Genomic DNA, 15710 nt, shown 5'->3' with positions numbered 1-15710 from the left:
TGAACACACCTCCTTTCTGATGCTGGAAAATATCCCTGTATATATGTATCCCATTTTACTATCTATACTCCACTGATGGGTGCTGAGGTGGCCTCTGCCTTAGGACTCCTGTGAGTCATAGTACCATCAACATGGGTGTACATGGGCCTGTTGGAGTTCCTGCTTCCAATTCTTTTGGGCATTGACCTACAAGTGGCATTACTGGAATGTGTGATAATTCAATGTTCATTTGGGGGGGGTGTCTTAGTTACTTTTCTCATTGCTGAGACAAAATATCCGACACCCACAAGTTAAGGGCGGAAAGGTTTATTTAGCTCATAATTTGTAGAGGTTTCAGTCCATAACTGGCTGGCTCCAAGGCAGGGTGGCATGGCAGAGGAGCAACAATTCATGGTGGCAGAAGACAGAAAAAACAACAAGCATGAACAAGATGTGCCTCTTTCTGTCCCTTATATTGTATACAGTCTACTGGGATTAGGGTGGTGCCAATCTAATCAGTGGTCTGATCCAGCAATCACCCGCCATTAATCCCAGCATTGCACTATGAATGAACCACACATTCTAGATTCAAAAACCTCTGGAAAGTCTGTTAGCCATAACTGCATGAGGCTTAGCGGGGACATCTAGACAAAAGTCATAACATTCTGCCGCTGGCCCCACAAAGACTCATGGATGTTCTTTTAGTCAAAGGCATTTAGTCCATCTCTAAGAGTTGCCAAATTTCTAACAATTTCAGCACTACTAAAAAGTCCAAGCCCCAAATCTCCTCTGAGATTTGAGGCAAACTCTTAGCTGTGAGCCCCTGTACGGATGAAAAGAAAGTTAAACACTTCTAACATTCAATGGCACAAGATAGACATTTTCATTCCAAAAGTTATAAATAGGGGGATACAAAGGAAGGTGACCAAAGCAAGCCCAAAATCCAGCAGGACAAACATTAAGTCCTGTAGTTCCATGTGCGGCATCTGGGACAATCTGTGACAAGAGGTGAACTTCAAACTGCTTGTTTGGCTCCACCCCTAAGGCACTTCCAGTGGTTGTAACACACATGACTCCTCTCTTGGGCCCACTCTGCTCCCTCCTTGTGGTTTTCCTCAGATGATCCACATACCTGACTCGCATACAGTACTGTCCAAGGTGTCCCAGCTCTGCTTTTTCAGTTGGTATTTCTGAACTCTTCCCAACTCTTCCCATAAGCCATTCCCAAAGGCTCCTGAACCACATGGTTAGGTATAGTCACAGCAAGGACCCCACTTCCCTGGTACCAAATTTTGATGGGTGGATATTATAAAATATGTATTAATTATGTGTCCCATATTAAATCTATTCTTTTGTAAACCCTAACTGCATCAGGGGGAACCACTATCTCAGAGTTTAAATACACATTTTCTTTTCGGTTAGCAGAAGGAGTTCTGACTGTCATTCAGGATTCTTGATCAGCAGGTGCATGGAACACATGCTCTCCTGAGTTATTTTAACATGGAAAACAATTCTATGGATTTCTTTCTCCTTGCTATTAAAAGGCAAACCACAGTTCCTCCAGGATCTGATGTTATAAATGAGTTTATGGGAATCATTTTCCAATTGTTTTTGGTAAGGCAAACCTGCGAAAAGAAAATGGATTTGAGAAAAGGATGAAGAAGTGAAAGGTACCAAGAGTGTATAAGGAACTTGCCCCCAGCTCTGCCCTCCCTGGCCCTGTGCCTGCTCCATGGGCGGCACACTTACAGCCCCAAGCGTGTGTTCACACATGTGGCAGAAACTGCGCCACAATTCACCCTCGCTTTGCTCAACAACACGAACCATCCCTCATTATACACCTGACTCTACACCTTCCTGGGTGTCTTGAAGCTTTGTTTACCTCTGCCCGTAAAGAGCCTCAGCATTCTTTTTAATGGTTGCCGGCACTCTGCTATTTATAAATTGCCTTAAAGGAACATTATTTTTAAGTATGTGTTTTTGATTTTAATGAGGCCCAAGCTCTTGTGCCTGATGCCTTGGGAAGGAGCTGAATAGCTCAAAATCAGCTGCTAGGGAGACCTTTCTTTGTAAAATTGCCTTGAAATGTAGCTTTTAAAAACTTTTTATTGAAATGTGATTTAGTGCAGAAAAATGAGTGTATCACATGCCTGTGATTGGCTGCATCTTTATAGACTGAGCACTGTGCGAAGCAGCTAAAGAGGAATGCTGTCGGCGCCTGAAGCTGGGTGTGTGGGAGGAGTCCTGGCCTGCTGAAGGTCTGAGATGCTGAAGCTTCCTCCCACCCTGGCTTGCTTGGTCCCTGGGCATCTGGGGCCTTGAACACATTGACTGGCCCTGAGGTCTCCCACTGGAGGGACTCTGCCTGGACTCCCAGGGCCAGGGCAGGGTGCAGGCTGATGACAGCGGACAGGCCCCGGTGTGTCCTGAGGCCTGCTCCGACCCTCACTAGCTGTGTGACTGCACGAATGTTCTGCCACTGCCCCTGCCTCTGTGTTCTCCTCTAATCACCATCACTGGAGGGGACTGAGTGACAACGAGCGGGCTCCAGCGGTGGGTGTGAGTGCGAGCCCAGCAAGCGTCCCCAGGAGGAAGGGCTTTTCCTCCCACAGAGCCACACACCCATTGTTGCATGATGGAGCACGTTAACCTGGTGCTACTGCACAGGGGACGCTGAGCACCGAGCACGTCCAGGGGACGTCCTCCAGGGGACGGGTTGTCCTTGGTGACCTTCCCCAAGCCCATAGCTGGCACAGAAACCAGGTGCTGCCCTCAGAAACTCCATATGGTTTGTAAGCTGGAGTCCCCGACCTTGGGGTCTCGCGCAGAGCTCCCCATCCTGCGGGGCTGTATGCGGAGCCCAAGAAGGCAGCGCCTGTGGTTTGAAGCATAGCCAGGCTGACTGGGTTGGCCTCAAGTGCCCAGGACATGTTGTGGGACAGTGCCACTGTCCCCCTGGCCAAGTTGCAGAAGCAGCCTGCCCGGCCCAGGGGCTCAACCTGCCCTACCATACCCTCTCCGTGCCAGCTGCGGGCAGGAAGGGACCTGAGCACAGAAGCTGCAGCTGGCATAGAGAGGGAACGTGGGGCAGGCTGAGGCTCTGGGCCAGGCAGGCTGCTCAGAGCTGGGCAGGGCGGCCTCCTGAGTCTAGGGGACTTGGGTGTGGGGTGCCATGGGAGCAGAGGCCAGGGCCGGGCTGCTCCGTTCCCTGTGGGTGGTACAGACGGCTGAGGTCAGGCTCAGGTCTGGGATGGGACCAACATCGGAGGACAGGAGAGACGTTCCCTGCCACAGCCTCTGGCCGTCTCCTCTCCAGTCAGTTTCTCCCTTTGGGAGGACAGGAAGAGGCTGCTGGCCCTTTGGGAGGCCAAGAAGGAGCAATAATCCCGGGTAGGTGAGGACCACATCGCCCCCACGTTAGTGGGATAGTGAGGGTCAGGGCAGGACAAGACCTCTGGCCTGTGTGGCTGGACAGGGGGTGGGTGCAGCGGCCAAGCTCCAAGTGCCGGGGAGGAAGGAAAAGGTGCCCGCTGAGGTGCAACCTGAGGCCCAGCGGCCAAGAGCTTACAAGATGCACAGGACCAGACGCTGCGTATTGATTTCTTTACTGACCTCTGAGGATCCCATGCTCTCTCTCTCTCTCTCTCTCTCTCTCTCTCACACACACACACATACACACACACACACACACACACACACACACGAGAGCAAGCCCAGCAAGCGTCCCCAGAAGGAAGGGCTTTGTCCTCCCACAGTGCCACGCACCCACTGCTGAGTAATAGAGCACATTAACCTGGGCAAGGGGTGCTGAGCACTGCACACAAACCTCCCCATCACAGAGAGGCCCTGAGAGGACAGTGGAGCAACGGAGTGCAGGTGGCTCCCTCTGTGAGGATGTTGGTGCAAGGGCTGAGCCCACAAGGCCACCAGCCGCATTTGCATCACCCACAGCCTCCGCCTTCTCTGGCAGCAGCGGTGTGTGTTTTGGGAGAAGCAAATCGATCCAGATCCAAGTTCCCCGGGCCCTCCGATAAGCCCTCTGGGTGCTGCTGGGGGTTGGGGCTCCTTTCTGGCCTGGGCTCCATCAGTACTGCTGGCGGAACGGTTAGGCTGTCTTTGGGAAGGGTGAAGCTGAGCTTCCATTCTGCACCCAGGCGCAGGTGTCTCACGCAAGCACGAACACGCAGAGGGCTGGTGGCGGGCAGGGCGCCTCCTGGCCTCTCACCCACCTCCCACCTCCATTCCACCTCCGCCAGTGCCCCCTATGAAGCATTTATTATCAGAGCACCGCTGTGTCAGGCTCTAAGAGTCCAGAGCCTCTGCTCCCCGTGCCTGTGTGTTTCTGACACCTGCCGCCAGACCCGGCAAAGGAAAATCCATTTACAGCTACTCAAATGCTTCAGCACGTCCCTGATGTAAGAGAGTTCTGTATCCAGAAATCTGCCTTCCCCAAATATTATCTCATCTACAAATACACTAAATGTTAACATAAAATGCAATCATATTTAAGAAATTAGCTATTGCTATATTGGTTCCAGTTGGACAGATCAAATTCTCAATTTTATTTATCAGCTTGGTTAAATGAGTTCCCTTACACTTGTAAAACTGCATTTCTAGAAGCAATTCACGTGTTTTTTCTTTAAGCATCTCAAGGGTCTAGTAGGGCAAGTACAGAACCTAATGAAGAAAGATTTTCTGGAACGCTTGTAAATCAAAGGGATTAAATGATGGACTTACATTCTCAAGACACCTGGCTTCTAATTTCTCTATGACAGTTTCCTGACTGAGTATCAAGGACACATGGGTCACTCCAGTCCTCTGGGCCAAAGTGTGAGTGGTGGGTTTGTCTTCTTTCCCTGGGGAATCTAACACAGGGTGGGATGCTCCTGGCGCAGGAGGGCAGTTTTGTCCCCTTACTGGGACTTGGGGCCTCAAGTGTCCAAGTGGGTTTGGACTGCCAAAGGGTGCTTGGTCCTTTCCACGGGTGTCCTGGCAACTGGGGTCTCCAGGTTCACACGTGGAGGGAAAGGTTAGCTCCCATCTGACTCTGTCCTGTGCTGGGTGATCTGGGTTGCCAGGGGCCTGAGCCCTGTGAGGGGGCAGCTGGCATCCTTTTGTAACATCTTTGCAGCTACAGTCTGGCTGGACTCCATGCTACCAAGGAGGATTCTTCACATCCCCACAGACCCCAGCTTCCTTCACCTACCAACCCCTCCACCCCACCCCAGAGGCATGGATCTCAGGACTCATAGCTGTCCCCCAGCAGGCAGCCAGGAGGTTTTGGGAAACCACACTGTCCAGGAGCTGCAGAGGCAAAGAAGTCTCTGTTTCTGTAGCAGCCCAGAGAGAGACGACAGGGAGTGACCAGCTCGTGTACGTGGTGTGGAGAGGGGAGGACAGATTGGTGGATGCTTGGGGAAAGGACCCTCAGGGAGGGGACCTGGAGGACTATGCTTTGCCTGGGACTTCTGCGTCCTGGCATGGAAATCTCTGTCTGAATGGGAACCAGAGCCTGGCACTGGTGGGCGGATAGAGACCCACAGAGGTGGGGATGGGTTTCTGGTCACTGGAGGGCATGGTTTAAGGCCCAAGAAAGGCTGAGCTGGCCTGAAACAGTATGGGTGCGGGGTGTGATGGCTTAGATCTGACATGTCCCTCAGGGTCTCATGTATCCAGAGGAAGGGCTGTGGGGAAGCGATGGGATCGTGGGGCTGCCGCGCTCGTCTGCCGATGACTTCAGAACTGAACGTGCTGTGAGGAGGCGGGACTACTTGGAGGTGGTCACTGCTGTGACCTGGAGGACTGTGCGCTTCTCCTTGCCCCTGGTTCCTCCCTTCTCTTACCACTTCCTGGCCACCCTGAACTAAGCATCTTTGCTCTACCAGGCCCTTCTGCCATGTTGTTCCTACCTTGGAGCCTGCAACCCTAGACTGAATCCTCTGAAGCCTTGAGCCAAATTAACCCCCTCCGCTTGGAAGTTGTGGACCTTGGGCATTGTACCCTGGGTATGGGAGAGCTGATTACCACAGCAGACAAAAAGTCAAAGGCAGAGCCTGGCAGCCATAGCAGATTCAGGGTCATGCAGGCCGCAGGAGCCAGGAAAGCAAGACCTACAGAGTTGGCCTGGGTCGGGGGTCAAGGGAGGAGTGAGAGGGAAGTACCTCAGGTGGAATGGGACCAGGGACCAGCAGGACACAGTCACAGGAAGAGGGGTGATGTTCCACAGCCTCCCTCAACCAGAGGACCCCAGGGTGACTCAGGGCCCTCTCCCTTCCCCCACCACCATTCCCAGCCTTTCTCAGCCCTGCCAGCCATGAGCCCAGCACATCTCAGCCCCAATACTGCCCTCACCTTTGCCTCATTTCCTCTGCTTGGGTTTTTGCTTTTTGCTTTTTGGCAAAAAAAAAAAAAAAAAAAAAAAAAAACCACGAAAAACACACAATTGTAAGAGGAAGCCTGACATTCATTTAGCTCTTTCATAACATTTAAGGGAACTGAAATGAATTCTGTGTCCTATAATTAGGACTCTGGGCAGTTTTAGGAAGAAATAACCACATTTTCCCAAACCCCTTACAAAACTTCCTGGGAAAATGTGATGTGTTCTTTGGAAGGCAGCACCCTCCGTGTGGGCCTCAGCCTGGAGGTGTTGGAGCATCCTCTGGCGGACCTTCCAGCTGAGCTGTGAAGGTCGGACCCCCAGGGACATCCCGGACCCACTGTGAGCTGACAGTGGACGGGGTGGCACCTCCCCGACAGGACGGACCAGGTTTCGGGGAGGAGGCGGCAAAGGGCGGCTCTGCGGTGGTCTGCCTCGTGGTGTTCCACAGTAAATGCCGCTCTCATTTTACCCATCTCATCGGCAGAAAGGTTGTGACGCCAGTCCTAGCTGTGGGGTGGTGCTGGTGACTGGCAACGACTATTTAGCCAGGCAGTTTGCAGCCTGGAACCAGGTCAGCTTCTGCTGAGACAGCACAGAGGGGACTGGGGCCCAGGTCAGGCGGCTGCCAGTTGTGCCCAGTGCTGCCCCTTCTCCCCGGCTGCGAAGGACAGGGAGTGCCCAGAAGAATGGCAGAGGCGGAGGCAGGTGGCCAGAGCAGAGCCCAGCCCTCACAGGGCATCCCTGTCATTGTCATAACACACAATGTCCCTGGCTGCCACCACTTTGCGGCCACTGTGAGGACCACGTGGACAGTCTCTTCCCTTCTGTTCTCAGGGAGGAGATAGCCTTGCGGGGCTGCAGGCAGTCCTTGGGGTGTGGGAGCAGGGAGGGCAGCCAGACATCCGGGTTCTGACCTGGCCTGGAGGGAGCTGGGATGACGCACATCCTCTCTGGAACTCGGACCATCACGGAAAGTACAGCCAGGACTCAAGGCACACATGTGTGCAGGTGCGAGTGCATGACAGTGTCGTGTGTGTGCTCACAAGCATATGGTGGAGCTTGTGCATACTGTACGTGTGCTCATGAGTATGAGTATAAGCACATGACCACACATGCATACACAACTGTGGGTGAGACAGCGTGTCCCTGTGTTCATGTGTACACACAGGTGTGCGAGTGTGTGCTAGAGTATTACGTGTGTGCATGTAGGCATGAGTTGTGTGTGATAGTTTGTGCGTGCGAGTGTGTGAGTGTGGTGGCAGAGCCTGTGCATCACAGACGTGTGCATGAACACGATAGCGTGTGTATTCGTGTATGCACACGGGTGAGCAGGCATTGTATTGGGGTGTGTGTGAGTGTGTGCAGCTATGGAGTGAGCCCCCGAAGCCTGGGAAAGTGAGTGTGAGACACGCTGGTTTGTGGATGGTAGGCCTTTGCCGAGGTGTCTTCACCCTGCGGCTCCAGGCTCGCGGGCAGGTGGCTGAGCCCACTGTGCCTGGTACTGGCGGTGGGGGGCTGCAGAGCCCTGTGCATGGGGCTGATCCTCCCGCAGACTCCAGGTCTGCTTGGTCGCTCAGTCCATGGTCCTTTGCCTCTCCGATCTCGAGGTGCAGGCTGACGCACCTCTGGAGCAGCCCTGGACACCCCCGGGAGCACTGGCTCCAGCTCACCCCTCTCCTCTAGGCTCATTCACATCAGCCTCGAGGCGGCCAGCGAGTGCCAGCCAGCCGCATCCCGGGAGCTGGCCCTTCCCGTGGCATCTGACTGTTCCCGCCACCAGTGACCTTGTGGCACTCAGCAGGACTTTCTGCACATGTCTGTGGAGGATCCCAGCTCCTCAGGAGAGAGGAGCACAGCCTGCCCACAGCAGGCCGAGGACCTGCACAGGCTGCGGGCACCTTGGAGGCCCTGCCCTGAACATCATCTTCTTGGTGAGTAACAGTGGGCCTCACACTTGATCTCCAGGGACTTCAAGGGCAGCCACATATGCACACCTAGACACATTCCTACAGGCACACACTCAAGTGTGCACACACACACTTGTACACCCAACACACGGACACAGACACACACATAACGTATCATGAATACATACCAGACACATATAGGCTGGGCAATGAGTATATTCACATGCATAAACACGTGCACACAGAAGCATGCACCCATGCATTTGACACAGAACTGCATTGATATATATGCATATGTACACACATGACATATCCCCATACATACACATACACACATGTACACACCAGCAGTACCCACACACACAGAGCCAGAGGCACATGGACACACGTATCCACAGACACTTAGATACACACCTCCCCCGCCTGAGCGGAGCTCGTCCGTACCACATGCCTGCATGGGCTGCCCTACCCTGACCGAGCCCCGCCTCCCTCCCTCCTCACCTTGGCAAGCAGGCAGGTCTCCCCAACACAAGATGCTCTCTGCGTGTTAGATTCACTGCAGGACTCATCCACGCCACATGACGTCAGTGTGTAAGGATTCGTCTGCTGATGCCTGCCCCATGCTACTGGGGGCGAGGACCACCCTGGACCTGGGGGGATATGAGGGTCACAGCCGTGTGGTCTCGGGCGTGGGCCTTCCCGGGGTACCAGCCAGGCTCCAGGGTGTGGCTGCTTCCCCCACTGACTTGGCTGTGATTTTAGACAACTGCTCAGTCTCCCTGCCTCTCTTTCTTACTGGAAAATAGAAATTCATTCTATGCTTTTTCATTCCACAGATATGCATAAAGCACCCGGGTGGCCGGGGCGCTGGGGGGAGCCTGTCTTTCGGGGCCTCTGGCACTCATGCGGGTGGAAGGGAAGCTGAAGGGGGTGCCGGTCCTCAGGAAGTGTTCAGCAGGGATGGGAGGTGCAGGGTGAGGGAGGCAGCAGGAGGACACCTCGGCTCCCAGGCCCATGCCGTGTCTTCCAAGCTGGGAGGGAGGAGAGGCCCTGTGTGTGGATGCTTGTGAAGGGCTTCCAGGAGCGTGGTAAGTGCAAAGGCCCCCGAGTAGAACCTCGGACAGCAAGGAGGCCCTTGCGGCAGATGAAGGGACCAGAGCCTGGAGGTTGTTCGTTGTTCTGTGGTCACACTGAGGGCCTTGAGGGTGACCTGGGACGGTCCCTAGGGTCCCAGCCAGAGATGCTCGCACTGCTCAGGAGTCATGGGGAGCAGCTGGCCTTGGGAGCAGAGGAGTAGCTGGGTTTGAGGGTGCGGGGTGGCAAATGGGTGGTGGATCGGGAAGGCGGGGCCTCGGGAGAGGTCTGGTCAGAGCAGGGAGAGGGAGCCGTCAGCGCGTAGGTGGTGTTTAACGTCACGGCAGCAGTGAGATGGGCCAAGGATAATAACAGCCTGTCCTGAGGTTGTGAGAGTCAGACAGGCTGATCCAGGGCTGCTTGGCACATAATAAGCACTAGGGCTGTGAGCTCAAACAAACAAACAAACACACATAGCCATCTGGCAGTCTCCTGGGGAACCTCACTCCCCCTGGGAGGAAGCTGGTGGCATCCAGTTAGAAGGTTCTGGGCCCAGGCCAGCTTGGAGGCCCCAGAGGTGAGCTCAGGATGCCGCAGGCTCCTCTACCTCGTGGGTGGCCAGGCTGGGCGAAGGATCCGCAGCAGCTCAAGAAGGCCATGTGGGAAGAGGGGCAGCCGCCTAGGCCGCCCAGGGCTGCAGGTGTGCATGATGAGCACCCGGGCACAGGGCCCCGGCTCCGGCGGGGCAGGGACAGCGGGCTCGGCTGAGGAAGGTGCCCGCGTGGGGTGGTGTGAGCAGAGACACAGTGGTGTGGGGCCGCAGAGGGGAGGGGGCAGTGTGCGGGCATCGCCCTGACAGCAGCGTCCAATCCCAGCAGGTCGCATTGGCCCGCAGGAGCCTACTTGAGAGCCTGCAGGCCAGGGGCGCCCCGCAGGCAGGGCTCGTCCTGTGATGGGTGTGTCTGGAGATGTCCCCAGCTGCACAGCTGGTGGTGACAGTGACCCAGGAAGCCACCAGGAGGTCCCAGCACATGGCACCGAGGACAGGAGACTTGCACAGGCCCAGGCGGGCACAGTGGATGAACTGGGAGCAAGAGAAGTGGTGGCAGCTAATGCTGGGCTGGGTGTGGACACCTGCTCCCGTCCCGGGGCCCCGGTTCTCACTTCGTCCAGCAGACTGGTCTGCAGGGCCATGCCCAGCATTGGCTGCACCTTCAGGAGCTAGGGGTAAGTGGCACGCATTTGCGCATGCACATGTGCATGCATCTCTAGCCCTTCTTTATGAATGAATGGTGACCATGCCTGGCTATCCTTATACCCCAGGGTGCAGAAGTCTGGAGCACATGACCAGGACGAGCATTTGACTCCTAGGCCCGCACGCCTGTCTCCCTTTGCACATTTGCTGAGCACAAACCCTTGCAGACTCCAGCTCCCAGTGTCCTGATCTGTATATCAGGCTCCTCCAATAAAGCACGGGTGCCAGCCCGGATGGACACAGAGTCTGGGTGCACATGTGGTGTGGACACACACACCCAAGGTGGGCTGTGGACCCCCACATTACAGGGGCATTGAGCAGTGTTAGCCAGTGCTTGTCTGCACTGTGCTCTTTTCGTACTGATGGCGTGTCCCTGGCAGGCTCAGCCCTCTCTGGTGTATAGAGGGCGCCTTTCCTGGGTGTCCTGCCTCGTGGCTAATGCAGGAAGGACGGGTTGCCCAGCCACACATGCCGGGGAATGGTCCTCGCCAGCCATGGGGCAGGTGTTCATGGAGCACTTCTCTGGCCGGCTGCTTGCCCCATGTTGCAGCCCAAGGGCCCAGTACACGATCCCTGTCCTCCAGGGGCCCTGGGCCGGCTGCTAACAAGCCAGACCCGCATGAGGAGCTTGTCAGTGAAGGCTGGGTTGGCAGGACATGCCCCAAAGATGCCTGCAACCTGGGCCTCAGAACCACAGAGTGGGTGGTGAATGGAGCAGGGGGCTCACAGAGTCCGGGGTCTTGAGACCAAACACTCTTCCAGCTTTTCCTGGAGACCCAGGTCATCACGAGTTTCCTGTGTGAGAGCCACAGGTCAGAGTCAAAGCGGGACCGGGAGGTGCTTCACTGTGGGCTTCCAGGACGGAGGATGCAAGTGTGGCAGCCTCATCACAGTGGGAAGTCCAGGGCCCTGGCAGGGGCTGGGGGAGGCGGGGCTGTCCCGGGTCCAGGGGACTGGCACCCACAGCTTCCGATCCTCAGCAGTGGCCCAGGGCCCATGAGAGTGCACAAGTGAGACCTGCTGTCCCCGGCCATGTGAGCTCCAAATGCTAATGTAGCCATCGCTCTCGGCCCAGGAGACCCAGGCAAGCTGTCCGCATCTCACCCAGCGATAAGCGGGAGGGACGGTTCCCCCTGCAGGACACGGGGACGGTTAGGACTAACTCTGAGGTTTAGCAGCGGATTACTCCTTGAGTAAAGAATGAACACAGTCACCCATTTACACACTAACAGGAGTTTCAAAATTACCCTAGGCAAGAGTTAAAGACACCAACCAGGCACGACCTGGTCCTCCTGTCTACAGCGTCTGTGTGTCCGGGGGCCACATGGCTCTGAATGCATCCTCCCCATGCTGGCCCTGGGGTGCTGGCTAGCTCCGCTTTCTCATCTGCTAAATGGTTATGCATGTAAAATTCACAGATATCTCTTGGTACCCATAAAAGAGATTTCTAAATGAGAGTGGTTCCTCTTCCCTTATTTCTGAATTTACCTCCTCGGTTGTGAGAAAGCAGTCTCCTGCTGCCCAGAATCTGATGTATGAAACGCCAGGGCCCTTGCATGCGCGTCCCTTGAGGGTGACTCGGGCACAGCACCTGGCACTGGGGCTGGCGTGACATGGGGGGACAGGGCCTCCGCACCTCCCTCTCTGCTTCCCAGCCAGCTTCTTCCCAGCAGTGCTAGCTCTGCCCACAGGCAGAGCCGGGTGGGGGTGAAGCTCCTCAGACGTTTCTGCTCTGTCTCCGCTGCCTGCAGCCTCCAGCCAGGCACTTCTGGGGCTCCCCGTGCCCGGGGTGCTGATCCCGGGACTCAGGTGCACGCCTGCACCCAGCCTTTCACTTCCCCTCAAACTCAGCCTCTCTTAAGGGCCTTGCCCTTTCTCTCTCAAGAGCATTTTAACACATTTTTGAAAAATAACAGAATGGTTTAAAAAAAGCCCGCATTTTCACGCAGGGTTTCTTCTCACTGAGTCACGCTTCATCTTTTCCCTCGGAAAGGCGGAGGCGAGGGTTAATTTCAGACAGCTGGGACAGGGACGTCATGTTGCACACGGCCACCGAAGACAGAGAGGAGAGGCGCCTGCCTCAGAAGGCTCCGAATGGAGGCGTCCGGAGGGCGAAGAGCAAGGACCAGAAGTCGGCTGGCCGGGAGCCGAGGAGATGCTGGGTGGCGACCCAAGCACTCCCCGGGTAGAGCCTGGTACCCAGCCAGGCCACTGCTGGCAGAAGTTATTACAGACCTTACATTTAAAAAAAAAATGGCACTTACTTTACTTTAAAATTAAAAATCACTTATTGTCATGACTACTCTCATGTGACCATGAGTTCAGCCTGGACAGCAATGTAGTCACCACCTGGCAAGCTGGGGGGTCTCCAGGTGTCCTGTCTGAGCCCCACGCAACACCCCCCAAGCCATTAGCTTGCTTTCCTGGGCTGGGAGCCTGGAAACCTGGGGTCACTTCCCTGGGGTCCTGGGGGAACAAAGCAGAAGAGACTTGGGGTGACCCCAGGTGAGCCAGGGCGGGGCCCCTGCTACTGTGCTGAGCCTCTACGTCCCGGGTCCAGGCCCGGGCCCAGGCCCAAGACAGCGCAGGAGGCAGAGCGGATACGGGGTTGCTCAGCCCCATGCGTCCCCTCGCCTGCACGGTCCCTGCGGCGGCACCCAGATCCTCAGGGATCTCGTACACAAACCTTTCTTTCTTCCCAGCTAGCGTGGCCACTGGTGCACTAGGAATGCTGTGGGCCCTGGGCACATGGTGATTGTGACCCCACGCTCACATTTCCAGAGCAGACGTGGGTGAGCTCTTGGTAGAAGGCGAACGGCATCAGTAGATGTCCATGTGCCCAGGCTTTTATTATCACTGTTTAAAAGGTCTGTTTTGTTCTTATTCTTTAAGTATTCTAAAACGTGTTTAAAGGGACCCTAACCCGGCGGACACTGCACATTGTCAAAGGTGATCAGAGCCACAGGCGCTGCTGCAGAGGAGCCACAGGGATGCGCCAGCCTCCGGCCACTTCCCCTGGTCAGTGCCCGGCCCCTCAGGAGTCGCCTGCACTGTCCAGTCAACTCGTGCCCAGTCTCAGCGACAGTGTCTCGCAGCACCTCCTGGGCCACAGCTCCCATCCCTTAAGACTTGATTTTGTTTCTCCGCACAAAGCCGCTACCCGCCGGAAGTCAGCGCACCCTTAGGAAGAGGCGTTTCGGTTGACAGGGACAGGAGGAGGCTGGCTGGAAGGACTGCTGCGCTGGTGGCGGGCTTCTCAAAGCCAGCGTCACTCACTGTGTTTTCCTTTGCTGTGACTGAAACATGGGAAGGAACTGGCATTTCTAGTTTTGCGTATTTATAGTGAAACCAAAGCCATTAAGTTTCCCCCTGCCTGAACTCAGATAGGGAGGGCCCGTGGACAGGACTCACCTAGGAGCGAGGTCTCTCCACAGTCTGCCTTGCCCTGAGCTGAGAAGGGCAGGGACTCGGAGCAGAGACGCAGGGGACACGCTGGTGGCCTGGGCGCTGAGGCTGTGACACACACACCTCTGGAAAGCTACGTTCAAATCACAGTCCTCAAGTTTAGTTGCGCAGAAACATGGAAGATCATTTTTGCCTGGATTCTGGAGGAAACCAGGGGCAAACCTGATATGATTAACTGAAATGAATGTGAGGATAGCTGGGTTCCAGATACTTTCTTTTGCAAGCACAGTACACTTTCGTGGTGTGCAGTGGCGCCTGGTGCCAGGGACACGTGGGGGACAAAAACAGTGACCGTGGACCCCTAGGAAGTGAGGTGCAACCAGAAAACCATTCCAATGTCCTGGGGAAGGGAATGAAGCCCAAAGCTTAGGCAGATCTGTGCATCACTTTCCAGAGAGCCTGGGTCTTGGGAGGACCCAGGCATCACTTTCTGGGGAGCCAAAGCTCACGCCTTCCTCTGTGGCCTCATTATCAGAGCGTGACCGTGAGTCAGCCCATTTCCGGTGCGCTGGGCTTGTTGGCCCAGGCTGCCCTGTGTCCCTGGGGGAGATGGCCCCACTCAGCCACCTGGGGGGCTGTGCTCACGCCTCAGCATCCCGAGAGGGGTCGCCCCGTTTCTGATTTCTGAGGCTGCACAAGCCCACCGTGATGTGTCTGCCGAGCACACCCACTGCAGCTGACAGCGTTCGGAGGATGAACCCATTGTGTGAGTGATTGAGTTTCACATTGTTTTGTCAGCTCCCAGGCAAATGGGCAGATCCATTTGGAACTTGTTTTCCTTTGTTGTTGTTTAATAAAGCAGCAATCATATACCATGTGAGATAATGGATGGCTGAATGCAGACTTGAATTATTTTATTTTATGGAGTCTTAATTAGATTTGTAATGCAGAGCTCCTAAATACCAAATGTTTGCTTAGATTTAATGAGACCTGTTACGGGAGCGAGAGAATTGTAATTGTCCCATTAACACAACAATGATACATATTGCAAAGTTTGGCGTATATCAAGTTATAAAAGACGTTCTTGACACTGCAGGGCTTCGTTCCTTCTCTGCCTTTCCCTTGCTGCGCTCTGATTTGTGTTTTCCTTGCTGGAGTCCCAAGAAGCTTCGTTCACCTTTTCAAGTTTCGGATTAAAGTTTAATGTTTTATTGTCCAGGCTAAGCTGAGGCCTGGTGGCAGCTGGGCTGCTGTGGGCACACAGGAGGCCCTGGCTCCGAATCCTGAGCCCTGGTCATCTCTCCCCTTCCCCGGGCACCTTCCCTGGCAGCTGTGCATCCCTGGAACAGACACTTGCAGTCAAACCCACTTTTGAGGCGAGATTTCAATGTTTATCTCCATTAGCACACGTCTGCAGCACCTCATGACTGCATTCCCTGTGGGGTCGGGGTGCACAGAGCACAGCTTCGTTCCTTTTATCCCTTCCCCGCACTGTCTCTTGGTCCCTTCCCATTTGCAAAAGGCCCCCCCCTCTTCCCTCTCATCTACCTTTAAACTTTAGGCTTCTCGTGTAGGAGAAGTTGTGATGCACAAGCCTAAATATCGAGGTGGGTCTTGTGGTTTTGTGCTGGGCGTGGGTGCGGCTTGCCCCACGGGGATGTGAGCCCTGGTTCCCCCACAGCATCATCTTGGCCCGGGCGGGCTCTGACAG

General features: G+C 55.2%; 1 long non-coding RNA gene across 1 annotated transcript; it reads left to right on the top strand.

The window, feature by feature from the left end:
* The first annotated feature begins 10218 nt into the window (after positions 1 to 10218).
* LOC106147320 lies at positions 10219 to 10828 on the top strand. The gene is made up of 2 exons (XR_001232167.1): positions 10219 to 10566; positions 10663 to 10828. It is a non-coding gene; the product is annotated as an uncharacterized LOC106147320 (long non-coding RNA).
* The last annotated feature ends 4882 nt before the right edge of the window (positions 10829 to 15710 follow it).

This window comes from Chinchilla lanigera, unplaced genomic scaffold (genome assembly GCF_000276665.1).
Source record: "Chinchilla lanigera isolate Chin_1 unplaced genomic scaffold, ChiLan1.0 scaffold00141, whole genome shotgun sequence".
Classification (NCBI taxonomy): domain Eukaryota; kingdom Metazoa; phylum Chordata; class Mammalia; order Rodentia; family Chinchillidae; genus Chinchilla; species Chinchilla lanigera.
The sequence above is the reverse complement of the archived record's forward strand: the minus strand, read 5'-3'. Positions and strand labels throughout refer to the sequence as shown.